Here is a 13,914-nt window from a genome sequence, read left to right on the forward strand (position 1 = left end):
CATATAATACGCAGATTTGTGACTTACTGAACTCGAGTCATATACCAAACAATGTCGAATGTCAAACACAAATTTTCGCATCCAAACAAGACATATACGTAAGCATATTTCAGAGCGAACTTCTATCGAGGTAACACTGCATTTATTTGGTGTTTTACCAAATAATAACATAATAATTTAAACTGATGAAAGTTATCTTTATTTTACTAACTAAAATCTTACAAACTATTTAATTTAGTGCTATTTTATCTTAAATGGTAATCATAATGATAAGCCTCTTTATAATTTTGGCAACCTGTTATAATTAATTCTTTAAACCATCTTAAGACCCTTATTTTCTGTTTTATAAAGGCTACCTTATACATAGTAATCTTTAAATGCATATATATCATAGAAATGCATTCATCATCTTGAAATGCATAAATTTTTAATTAGTTTTTGTTTGGGGGGAGGAGGCTAAAAACGGTATAAAATAGGTGCTCCTTTGGGACTCTTATTAGAAACAGAAAGTTGTGTAACACGTAGTAAACGTTTCTAAGCCTCTCTTTAGTCTTTATTATTTCTTCACTAAATAACCGGATTAATGAGATAAACTATAGCTTTTGAAGAGAGATCTCAAAGTTATTAGAAATTGAAAAGTGCAATAACTCGTATTCTCTTTCTTCTTCTGAATAATAAAGATGTAAAATTTGAGAACATTTTTAATGGTTACAACCATATCTGGGAACTAAAATAAATTAGGAGTAAATAAATAAATAAAGACATTTATGCCATAATTCAAATTTTATATTTTTTACACGATCATATCAACAAAAGCAAAATTTACGTCATTTTCCATGACTGGCGTTGGTTGCTTCAAACCAAAGCGATAGCGTAATTATTTGGTTGCAGAAACTTGTTTATCAAGCTGGAATATCAAAATTAAGCCAATAGAATAACGGTATATATTGACTGCGTAAATAAATAAACGTAAAGAGTAAAGTATTTTTAAAAACTCCTTTTAGTTACAGATAGACGTAGTTTTAAGCCATTGAATAATTTCAAGAATTTAATTCTGTTAATGAAATAATAAGAAATGTAGTCTGTTAACACAAACTTCCAGAACGAAAGAAATTCACCAAAACAACATATCTTCTTTCTAAGTTAATTCTACTCCTAACCTCAAGGATTTATGTACTACAAGAAATTTTTCCTCCTCTGCAGTGAATATGCATTAGTATTTTGTTTTATACCAATTCAAAACTATCTCCTGTCAGTTGTTTTTAGTAGACTAATGGCCCTTCTATTGAATTGTTAATAACAACTTTTTAAAAGTTTTGTGACTTACGTTTTGCGCAGTTGCATTAGAAATTTGAAAATATTTGTTTAAGTAATGACCAAATTTAAAATTACACATGTTTCAACAAATTGAGCAAAAAGCATGTTTATTATTATGTTTTATGATTTTTATGAACATTTGTACCCTTCATCTAATTCATAAAAATGTTCCTAACGCCATGTACTAAGTACTTTGAAACAAAACAAATGCCTGCCCGCTGAGTAATAACGTATATTTTTACTCTTTATTTTCAAGAACTTAGTAATCCCCATTAATGCATTTTGGCAACTGAACGCAAAAAAGACGATATTAAGCATTCCTTCAATGTTTTAACTGGATTTTTAAATCCGAACAACCAATGAATGCTCCATTATCGAGGGCTAAAAAATTAGACAATTTTATTTTATCTAGTATTTTGTGTCTTATAAAAAAACATTTAATGATGGTACATCAATTTCTAGTGTTGCACTTAAAGAATTCTAGTAAGTTATCAGTTCTTTTGCCTATTCAGGTTAAAAAGACGAATTTAAAAGTTCACTGCTGGCCATTAAAATTGCAGCACCAGGAAGGAATGATCTCACGAAGATCAAAATCACACGAAAAGAAGAAGAGGTTGGGATAATGCAAAATGATTAATATTTCAGCGCATTTAGACGACGCAGGAGGGAGAAACGGCATCTGAAGCACTGCATAAAAGAAAAGTTGTGTAGTAGATTTCTTATTCGGAAAGCGCTTTGTAAGGTCGGAGTTTGCTCAGAATATTGTGTTATGCCTCGAAAAATAAGAAGAAATGCTTACCAGCAAGTGTCGAAATTCGATAGAGGCAGGGTCATTGCCTATCGAAAATGTGGATTATCGTTCCGTGATACCGCCCATCGTACTAGCCGACATCCAATTACTGCCGTGCGAATATGGAATCAGTGGGTTGCTGAGAGTAATATTAAACGGCAATGCAGGATCTCAATGTCCTTCCCTGAATAACGCTCGAGAGGATAGATATACTGTGAGGTCAGCCCTTCAAAACTTTATAACAACATAAACGGACCATTAGTTAGAAAATGAGCATGTTTGCAGCAAACCCAGTATCCTCTCGTACGGTGCATCGACGTTTGTAGTAGCGTGAATTATCAACACGGCGACCATTACTTCAGCTTCCCTTGACAAGGCAGCATAGAGAAAGATGGCCACTCTCGTGCGTCGAAAAGCTGGATACAGGAGCGGCACAATTTCATCTTTTCAGGCCAGTCCCGGTTCTGGTTGCAGTATTTTTGCATTCGATATTTGCATGAGGACCCTGCACCTGGTGTGATGGTTTGGGTAACCACTGAGTACACGACACGCACATCTATAGTAATTTTGAGCGCAGATCGGTACATTTTTGGCATCTTATGTCTAGTGTTTGTACCCTATCTTCAAGGCCTGCGAAACGCCAACTTCCAACAAGATAATGCAAGACCATGTGTTGCACGTCGTGTTCTGACCTTCCTCGATACACAGGGTATTCGATTGCTGCCCTGGATTGCACGATCTCCAGATCTGTCTCCCAATGAAAACTCTGGTCATGGGTTGCTAAGAGACTGGCCCCCACCCCTCTCCAGCTAATGCGGTTGATGAAGTGGAGCATAGACTTGAAGCAGCATGGAACGAGTTGCCCGTTTCTGTCATCCAAGCCCCGTTCGAATCCAGGCCTAACCGGGTAAGGGCCGTTTTAGCTTCCAGGGGTGGCAGCTGTTTCTACTAATTTCGCCACCCTGTAAACCCCCCAAATTGCTCATAAATTTAATCATTTTGTCTTCATGCCATACTGTTTACGTACAATAAATACCTTTTTTATATTTGCTTTCCTCCACGATGCTGGAGTTTTAATGGCCAGCAGTATATTTAAGAGCTTACTATCATTTGCATACACAATGCTAAAAAAGCACTCCTTTCTTTTCTGCATTGTTTTTCAATATAATTTAAGGGACTCATAGGTGCTTTAAAGATATACCTTTATTTTGTTTTTAATATTTGAACTAAACTTATTAAGACTCAGCTGCGTAATGCACAATACATAAGCTTAAACGGGATCTTTTAAGCAATAAAATGAAGAATTTTGTGTCTCTCTGACATAAATGTGTTCAAAAGAAGAATATATACACAGACGAGATTATCTATAAGTTACAAAATAGTCAAATATTTAATATGCCTCAATATATGAATCTGAACGTTTCCCTCTAATGTTGTATCAGAAAGCTAATACCAATGTTATTTACGATTTAATTTCGAACATTTTTAAAGATGAAATGTAAATTAGCTCATAATTCATTACAAAATACAAAAATATGTAATAAAAACTTAATTTCGGTTTTAATTTTTCATAAGTTATTTAACTGTAATATATAATCCCTTATCTATGTTTCTAAGCAAACCAGTTTAAGAACGGATGGCTGCCTAGGTACAGTCTACAAACCGAAAGCCCGGATTTTCCATTTCCGTTTGAGATGTAGATATTTCAAAATCATGAAAAAAAAGGTATAAAATCGCGGCAAGAAAAGGAGAATTTCACCAAAATGCATGAAGAAAATGTAGAATGAGACCCAATTACTTTTACATTTAGAGGCTTATTACCTGTTATTATGTCACTCTAAACTTTTAAGCAAGATAAAATTTTACAGCAAATAATTTGACGATAAACTGTATTCTGACATTGCGTATAAGTTTGGAAAAGAAATTGTTACTTTATTTATTCATTGAAGAAGTACAGAAACAACTTTTATGTGGCTTTAACATGCAATTAAGAAAAATGAGAAAACTGTTATTTGTATCTCGATATGCAGAGTAATATTAACTATCACATTGATGTTTGGTCCCTAGACGTAATATTCAACAAAGACAGAAACGTTAATGAAATAATCGACATGCTAAACCAATCAATGTACTTTGTCCACTTCCAGCAGCTGTTCAGAATCATAACAAAACGATAGTTTGACATCATTTGAGCTCACAGACACGAATGCATACAGCACGGAATAGTACCTAAAAGTTAAACTAATAACAACCCTTATTATCATTACAAGCTGTGTTGTTTCCATCGGGCGATAATGCTGTTAAAATAGGCAAGCTACGGCGATTTTAATTTTCTTACTGTGGTAAAATTATTCGCCAAAGAGATATTTAGGTATTGGATTTCGCTGTTTAACTTCTTACTTACACTAATTGCTTTGTTTACGTGTGTTTTATCATTTTCTAAACTAAGAAAAGTAAATAAATAAAAACAACCAGAATAGTTACATTTTTATGGAATGAAATGAATAGAATATAGAATAAATAGCAAAAAGAAAAATTATTTAATACGAAAATTTTAATAATAATTGCGCTGGAAGCTCACATTTCGGATTCAAAGCTACAATATTAATTCATAAAATCCATTTTAAAATTAGAAACTATTCTTTTTCTAATATATAATTCAAGAAAGGAGAACAAACTAAAAAAGACCTTTGTGGTCAAGAACTTTTGCACACTGAGCTGCAAAAATTAGAAAACAAGGTAATAAGAATATTCTTAGTGCTTCCGCTAAAAAGTAGCTTTGATATTGTGGTTCCTGCGAAAAACATTTAACATAAGTAAAATAAAGTGCAATGAAAAGTGTAAACATTTAACAAACAATATTATCATTAAAATATTTACAAATAAAATTCAGATCTAATTGTAAGTAATATGTTGATCAAGGTAAGGCAAACTTTAAACAATAGACTAAAAGTGTGACATAAGACTTAAGCAAAAATACAAAAACAAAAAAGCGGTAAATGGTAAATTAGCCCAATTCGAATCTATTACCGACTTCTCATATTCGAATCTCATTACTGTACTTATACTTCTGGGGAAATTTATAATGATTTTCGAATCCAGCTAATTCCATATCGCGTTTCGTCGAAACAGACAATTGAAACTGTACACGAAACTCGTTTATAATATTAACTGAAAAGACTTAGTCAAAAACTTTAGTCTCAATTCTCTGTTCCTTTTCCCGACGCGTCCGCTTGAAAAAAAGGAATTAAGGTGTAAGAAAAACTATACATAATGACCTGGTTAGGCAAATGTAGAAAATAAAATAAATAGCGATGTACATCCAAACCTGAGCCTCAAATGCTGCAATTTCTGCTGTGCTTATCGTAGCACTATCCATTTGACAGTATCTCTTGGACTAGTTCCATCGAATTTGCACTTAGTGATATTTTCATTTTTATTTAAACTAATGTTTTGCTTTGAATTATTTTTGTTTATTTTATCTGCTACACATAATACATTTCCTCTAATATTTGTTTTAATGGTGTTTTATATTAAATTTTATAATTTTTTGTTTTGTTTTATTGATCATAATACTTTGTAGGATTCTACTGTACTTATACAACAGACGAACTTCCGCGACTTGGGTATTTAAATTAACAGAAAAGTTAAATTTCAAAGTTAATGACAAACTACACACAAAAAAAAAGCTGGCTAAGGATATTTAGCGCTGCGTATTTTAGATATCCGGTAGCAATACATAGCAAGCTAGAATATAACTTCGGCAGAGCTGGCAATACTAAACAACAGGAAGAAGCGGCTGCTTTCAGAAGCTCTAATCTATACATGTTAGCAGTAAACTTTCTTGTTTCTTTTATTTATTTCATACTGAGATGATGATTTCGTCTTCCCGCACTTTATTATGATGAAGTGAAAATTCAGTTCTTAACAATAAAAATCCATCTTTGATAACATTAACAAATTTTATTTAGACTTTCGAAACTCAAACATATAACACCGCCATCTTAATAAAAACTACTAGTTCAAATTTTATATCATATCTTTAGAACATGATTTTATTCTGATGTTGCCATTCCGGAAAAGTACAACTCTGTTTCCTTTATTTATAATTCACAATCTTTACACAAAACCTAAGTTTAAATACACAAAACAACTATTTTACATTCTATTGAGGACTGCAGAAAGGAGAAGCTATAGTTAAGATTTAGATCATAATAATTGGATACTTAATATTAAATACCTTACAACTTTTTATTATATTTTATGATAGTATTTTCATTATATTGAAATTTCAGAAAAAACGTCATTCTACAAAGTATTGCAACAAGTTATTTTCTGTTATTACGACCCTATTTATTAGAGCAATAGCGCTATATATGAGTCATTTCTAAAAAGGTTGTTGTTGCTTTGTTTCAAATTGCTGAAAATTTCATTAAAGGAAAACCTACAACTCATTCAGCTATCTCATCACCGAGAACATTGCGTAGGGTGAACCCTAGAAGGCAACCAAATTCTGCCAGTAAGAAAGAGGAAGCTCCGTTCCAGTTTTGATAGAGAACACTCCAAGAAACGAATTCGAAACGATCCCACATCTCTTCCTCTACCAAGAACCCCTCGATCGGATTTTCAGCTCTACAGTATTTTGATTGCTCTGTACCTCGTACATAGTCACAAACACATGCAAACATGCAGACCCTCTCCGGGATCCTAACCCCAGCCCAAAGCTAGCCGGCTCCTTCACCAATATGCCAACAAGGCGGCATTCTAAAGATGTTCCCTGCTTCATACTTTTAAAACTTTCTTTGCTAAAAAGTTGCATTACAATATTATCACAGCTTAAGATTATGTATGGGTAAAGAACTGTTTGCCATATTGCTAGGTCATAAAATAAGCCTCAAATAATTAAGTAGAACGAATATTGTATTTTCCTTCCACTTGATTTTTTGAAGTGCAATTTTACGATTTCTTCTTAACTTTAGAGGTTTGTGTTTTGTCCTATATGGCAAAAAAGGAAGGCTGGATGAAATCTTCGGCAAAGAATCAAAGAAAGAAAACTCTAAATAAGAAGTTTGAGATGAATAAAGAAGACTGGTACCGTCCTTTTCATGTGTTAGGCTTCATCGCCTACTTCTCCGGATGTTTATATCAAAGTTGGGCATTTTTGTCTCTGTACTTCAAATATCCTACCACCATGGAAGTGAACGTGGTACAAGCACCTGTTCTTCCTTTTCCTGCAGTTACAGTTTGCAATGGAAATAGGTTTGTGTGCTCTTTTTTTTTTTTTTTTTTTTTTTCGGATGGCTATAACGTGCGACCATTTCACATTTCAGAAACAAATATTTTTCTGCAAATAATTCATTTTAATTATTTTCAATGCGTTTGCACGATATTTTTAGGTAATTTTTAAACATTTTATTAATAAACTGTTTAATTTTTATAAATTACTTTTGATTAATTTACATCTTTTAATAAAAAAGTTAAAATTTTATTTTTAATTTATTTCCATTACAAAGTTTTTTATATTTCATGAACTGAACTTATTTTATTAGAAAAGTATTTTTGCTTGCAGAAAATACTTCCAATGGTTTATTTCTTGCGAAAACCTAATTGCTAATTTAATTAGCTTCAAGATCAAATATTAGTATTTTTGCTTGCAGAAAGTACTATGGCAAGTTGTTTATTTCCTGTAAAAACCTAATTGTTTATTTAATTAGCTTTAAGATCATGAAATCAGATTACTCATGTAGCATTTATTCATACGTATCATAATAGTCAAACGGCAATCAGGATTTGACTAAACATCATGTCATACTTTCATTCAAATCTTTAAATGAAATTTTTACGTAAGTATCGCATTTTATCTACGCATGTTCTAGTGATATAAAAGACTAGCATTTCGAACTAGCAAATTTGAATATTCTTGGCTACATTCCCGTGATGGCATAATTAATTTTTCATATTTCCTGGTTGTGAAAGGAGCTTCTTATAGTTTCATTTAAACTAAAATAAGTGTGACATACAATACGCATTTATTTTAGTTAAAGATACACACTTATTTTAGTTAATTTAGACACCACCTGAGGTTGGTTTACTGAGTTAGTTGCTTGTCACCGTCGCTGTTTAAATGAAACAGAATGTAAGGAATTACCGTATTTCTCAGTGCATACTTTCGTGGGGTAAGCAGTTGGTACATCCAACTAGCAAGCAGAAAATCCGTGGTTCGAATGCTGGGGAAAATGCAATTGATTTTTCATACTTTCTAAACCGAAATATTTAATGATCTCTACATCTTCAGTAGTTAAATCAAAAATTGAAATGTAATTCTTTCTTAAAATGATACAACATTTCCTGAATTGCACAAGAAGTGTAGCTCTCAGTTGCTAGTTTTATTAATTTAGAAATTTCATAATAATAAATAATTTAATAATTATATAAAAATTTATAAATTTACTAATTATTTAGAAATTTTAATGTTTTATTACTTTATTCATAACATTTGAAATTCATAATTGTTTAGGTGGTGCAGTTCGTAAGTAACTCTGCTATAATTCTTTCCTCGGTTATTTGTTTTCTGATATTCGTAAATTGCGCAGTTACTGTATTTCATTTAGAGTACCCATAAGAGAATTTGTAGAGGTTTGGTTTGGTTTATTAGATTACGGCAAAGCACTCGAGGGCTATCTGCCTTAGGGGAGGGATGCCTTCGTGGAGGACTTTTTAAGGGAAACTGGCTCGTATATACGTTACACATGGGGAAAACCACGAAAACGCCCATGCAGCCAGCCCGTTCGCGGGATTCGAACCTCGGACCGAACTACCAATGTTCAGCGACGTTACGCTCGGCCGTTGGTGGGCCCAGAATTTGTAAAGGAAAAACTTGTTTATATAGTAACCGAAATTTTATGTTGGGGATTATAATCACATAGAATTTTTGCACGTTTAAAATATTTTACATGAAACTTTTAATTTTGTTCACGAAGCGACGAAGCAACCTTGGAGTAGATTTTGAAAACCTTTTTTATTTTGCGAAAGACATATATATTCATACAATTATAAAAACATATCAAACTTTATCTTGTTCATTGATGCAAAATTCATGATTATTTAAAATTTCTCTCTATTAAATACATCTTTTTCAGGGTCCGGCAGAGCATTTGGTGCCAGATGGATAATTCAATCTGTCAGCGTAAACCTAATGAGAGTCAAGGTGTAGGTTTCTTCACCATTCAAGTTATACTCGCAATTTATATGAAATACTAAGCGCAAGAATTTAAAGCAAAAAAAAAATATGAATGCATAAAATGCTATAAAACCTCATGATATGTAAGTAATGCATTATGGCCTGAAATTTAGAAAAGGCGTCATCAGTTTTCCCTCTTTTTTAAAACCTAAATTTTTAAATTCTATAGATTAAACATACATTTAAAAGATAAAAGAACAGAACACAGTTAAAGCCATCATTCATGCTTATGATTCCGACTTACTTTAATTTAAATTACATGAAATAAGGACTACGAAGAAAAAAATTTCAATTTTTTTTTTCATATTGCCCTATTGTCTCATTTAAATTTTTCAATCAAAGGATTATAAAGGATATTTGAGAATTTCTTTTTATAGATTCTATGTATTTAAATTGTATCGCTAAGATTAAATGTTTTAAACGTGTTAGTGATAAAATGTTTAAAATGAATGAGGCCTTTTTCGTCTTATTAATATTAAAAATTGCGTTTTGTGGATGCAACCTGATGCATAAACCTTAGATAAGATATCGTTACTAGCGCTTCATTCGGAATATCTAGAAACGCTCTACAGCTGCTTCATATCTTTCAGACATTTTCATTTTCATTTCATTTATGAGTTAGATAGTATTTTAACGAATTTTGTATTGTAAGATAGAGCCTATTTCTGACTTGCTAGTGCACGCTACGTTTAGTTCCTGTCAGCTCGGATAGTTGTAATTATGTGGCTTTGCGTTATTTCGCTGCCGTAACTTTGATTTTGATTATCCGGTTAGAACTATTGAGCCAGCTTAGAGTAAAATTTACACTGATACAGTCTTTGACTACTGATTTCCATTTTAATTTAAATTTAACTGTTGTGTTAATTGCATGACCGTGAGTTGTGGCTCATAGTTTTAGCCACAACTCGCGTTTATATTCTAGATTTCTGTTTAAATAAAAAATGTTATTTAAAACTTTATCATGACTTATAGCTACTTCAAACCTAGCGATTATTCGCTTCCTGTCTGATGGGGTTAATATTTCCAGGCCACGTATAACGTCATAAATCATAATAATGGTTTCAGTGAAGAGATAAATCTGCAAATTATGTGCTTTAACAGATGGTGAAAGAAAGGTCAACGATGAAGGAGATGCTTTCATGGAAAAATAAGAAACTGCGTATTTTAGTGGTGTTGCCATAGTATTGCATATTTTGTTTGCAATAAGACTTTCAGTTTGTTTCAAATAGAAATCAAATACAAATATTATTTTCCCTTTTGGCATTATTATTGTTGTTTATGTATGCTTTGATAAATATTTAATAAGTGACTGAACATCTAAAGCAAAGAGAAGAAAAAGTTAACTGAAAGAGTGAGTTTCATAATTTTAGCTACAGAGAGAAGGAGTAAGTGTGAAAAATAAATATATCTACAGGAAAAAAATGTAGAAAATAAAACCCAACATTATTGAAATAAAATTTCAATTAAACCATGCTCTAGGAAAATTATATTTTAAAAATAAAGTTTCAAACACATTATAAACTTATTCGTTACTGGTACATACCATACACATCAGTGGTGCGTACCACCAGGGGATAAAGGGTACGACCTACGGTGCAATATACTATATTCACTCTCATTTTATTCGGTCTACCAGTTGCTTTCAGACCATGCGTTCGGACTGCATGCAATTTGAGTTTGACACCATTGTATTAAAGTAATAAATATTCCATGTCGATCAAGAACTCAATTTCTACACCTTTATGAAACTTCAAAACCAATGTTTCTTTTGGAAACCTGAGGAATCTGACCTTTAAAAAACGAAACTCTTACGATTACAAAATTACACGAAAATTTAAACCTAATTAAAATAAGGATGATAATTGAAAGCATTAATTCGGACGAACAACATGTAGCAGAAAATAGTAAAGCATTCCGAAAGAATCAAGAAGAGAGCCTACTTTAAGCTGATTTTCAGGTGCTTGCTTCTAAGGAGGAAAGCAGTTTGTAACGGCACAGACTTTACTACGAAATTCCGTCTATCTTCAAAGATTCTCGTACTGAGCGCCGCCTGAGATAACCACTGACCTGACTTTGTTGTAAAAGTCTTACAGTGTTAATAGTCATCCTGGCAGAAGCTAATATTTCTTCGCTATAAATATATAAATATAAATATTACATGGGCATGCAAGGCCTGTGTATAAGCATAGATATGTTAATTACAAACATTGTCTTGTACAAGTTACATGTGATAGTTACATAAAATCATGACAGTTATGTGTACATTTAAAAGTTATTTGAATTCATATTTACAATACTTTTACTGAGATAATCAAAGTAAACTTGTAATTCATTTACACATTGACTGGATTTTCAATATCATTTAAACTGTTTTACAATATTATTTTTATCAAGTACATACAAACTGGATAGTAATATGCTTGCGTTACAATAGTTTTGCTCTTACAGTCCTGTTACTATTCTACGGGGTGAGCTATTTTTGTTTATCGGTTTGTGGGCAGTTGAAGAGGAAGTGATTTGCATCATCTACGACACCACATTCACACAATTCTGATGCTCGTTTGCCAAGATTCTCGTACTGTAGCAAGATCATTTTAATTTTATATTTGAAATTAAATTACATACTTTTGTGAGACTTAATAACATTTGTTTTACACGCAGCTGTCTTAAATTTAACCTATATTCATATTAAAATTTCCGTTGAGTGCAAATAAATAGAATTTTTATTGTTTTCTTGAATATTAAGCATCTTAAGATACAATGATACGGCGAACAAATATTAATTTAGAAGTCTAACAACAAAAATCAGCGTTATATTTTCAAATTTTCAGAGATAAGCGAATGTTTTAAGTTGCTTGAAAGGATTTGTGAAGATTTGATCGCAGCTTTTATTTTTGACAGGTCCGAAGGTGAAGGATCTTTAAGGATCGGATTATATGGTCCTTCGTTTAAGAGTTTAGTGACACCATCGATGTAAGTATTCTTATCCATGACGACTATCTGGCCACCTTTGTCGGCCTTTGAAATGATAATATCCGGGTTAGAATGAATTTCGCGCATTGTAGCTCTTTCTCTCGCGGTTAGATTTGGTTTCAAAGCTTTATTATTGAATTTCACATTATGAGCGATAAGATGGCTAGTCATTTCTTTCTGTGAATCTGAAACTTCACTGAACTTGAAAGCTTTTTCGATAGGAGCCACAATCTTTGGAATTGAGGGTTTAGAGGTTTGTGAGAAGTTAAAACTATATTTTAGAATTCTCTCTTGTTCTTCTGATAAACTAACATTAGAAATATTACCTATTGGCTTCATGTTTACAATGGGAAGATTTTTTGAACTACTTGAACTGGAAGACTGTAAAAGAAATTTTCCGAATTTAACTTCAAGGGTGTTTTTATGACGGTTAACTGCATTCTCCGTTCTAGACCAAGACTTTTGTTCAAGGGCAGTGAATTTTGCATATGAATTAGCGAGTTCCAGATGAAGCTTATAGAGCTCATGTTCAATTTTGGATAACTATTGACGTGTATCCCTTATGATGGACCGACCTCTTTAGCATTATTATAACAATTCATTTTAATATTGTGTTGCCAGTACTAATTATAATTATTTCATTGTGTTTATTTATTTATTAATTATGTTTATCTCCTATTTTCGTTGCACCAAATCAGATGTTCCATTTATCTTGTGAATCTCAAATTGTATTCCGACTATTTTGTAATCTGCTTATGCCCTACACCATTATTTTTAATAAATACTGGATGCGGGGCGTACTGTGAAATTGCACGATGTACCATAATAGGCAAACTCTAGACCTTTTGAAAAGCTTCAGGCTATGCATATTCTTATAAAACTTGCAATTACACACCCCCTCAAAGAGTTAGTATGGGAAGGCATTACCAGTTGACCTATGGTACATCGCTGGTGTCCCCCATACTTTTACCTTTACCTTTACCTTTACCTTTACCTTATGATGGACCGAAGTAAGGCTAGTTTGCAGTTTAACAGAATTCTTGAAACGCAACTGGAAGTTTTTTGATTAGATTTGATTTGAATGAAATTGGGAATCAATTTTTTACATTTACACTTAAATAAAAAGTCAAGATGTTTCAGGAATTTTTGTCGTTTCAGACGTAATTTAGTGAAACTATCAATAGATGAAGGCATGATAAACAATGCAGAAAACCAAACTAAATTAACTAACTAATAATAAAGCACGCTCAAAACAGCAGAAAATTTTTACACTGAAATGAATAGAAAACAAAATATTTGCAACTAAAATGCATGAAATCAGATAAGCAAAGCACAATATTCAAATATGTGAAACATAAACAGAACTTAAAAATTGCAAAAAAAGTACTTACAGAAAATCATGCAATCACAAAATGGCGGTTACACCACGTGAAAAAAAAGAAGCGAAAAATAAGCCGTTTGCGGCTCCGAAACACATACAATCGCAAGATGACAAAACCCACGTGGAAAAAAAGAAAGCACTAAGCCTGTTTGGGGCTTCTATAATTAAGATACAATAACACGCCGAACAAATATTAATTTAAAAGTCAAACAA

The 13,914-nt window shown here is 32.3% G+C and overlaps 1 protein-coding gene across 3 annotated transcripts in view; it reads left to right on the forward strand.

The window, feature by feature from the left end:
• LOC118191601 (degenerin mec-10-like) overlaps nucleotides 1-13,914 on the forward strand; it is a 174,781-nt gene that overhangs the window by 88,131 nt on the left and 72,736 nt on the right. The gene's annotated exons all lie outside the window — the stretch shown is intronic.

This window comes from Stegodyphus dumicola, chromosome 3 (assembly GCF_044657685.1).
Source record: "Stegodyphus dumicola isolate Sdum_Otavi_A_Nest chromosome 3, ASM4465768v1".
Lineage (NCBI taxonomy): Eukaryota > Metazoa > Arthropoda > Arachnida > Araneae > Eresidae > Stegodyphus > Stegodyphus dumicola.